Here is a 223-nt window from a genome sequence, read left to right as displayed (position 1 = left end):
CTCCATTAGTGCATGTATAGGTCCTGAGCATGTGTGTGTATTTCAGGGCTGTGTGTGAGTACTAACAAAGTGTGTACACAGAGTGTAAATTGTAACTTCCCCAGTGGGGATTAATAATTTTTAAAAATTATTATTACTTTTCACCATTGCAATTCCTTAATTATGTTAATTACATAAATAATGTATTATAACATTCCTTTAACTATGTAAATACCATACATAT

At 30.5% G+C, this 223-nt stretch overlaps 1 protein-coding gene across 1 annotated transcript in view; it reads left to right on the top strand.

Annotated features, from left to right (window-relative positions):
• The window catches only part of LOC116673293 (endoplasmic reticulum-Golgi intermediate compartment protein 2), a 6,736-nt gene that overhangs the window by 5,265 nt on the left and 1,248 nt on the right, over positions 1-223 (top strand). The gene's annotated exons all lie outside the window — the stretch shown is intronic.

The sequence above is a fragment of the Etheostoma spectabile genome, chromosome 23, assembly GCF_008692095.1.
Source record: "Etheostoma spectabile isolate EspeVRDwgs_2016 chromosome 23, UIUC_Espe_1.0, whole genome shotgun sequence".
Lineage (NCBI taxonomy): Eukaryota > Metazoa > Chordata > Actinopteri > Perciformes > Percidae > Etheostoma > Etheostoma spectabile.
The sequence above is the reverse complement of the archived record's forward strand: the minus strand, read 5'-3'. Positions and strand labels throughout refer to the sequence as shown.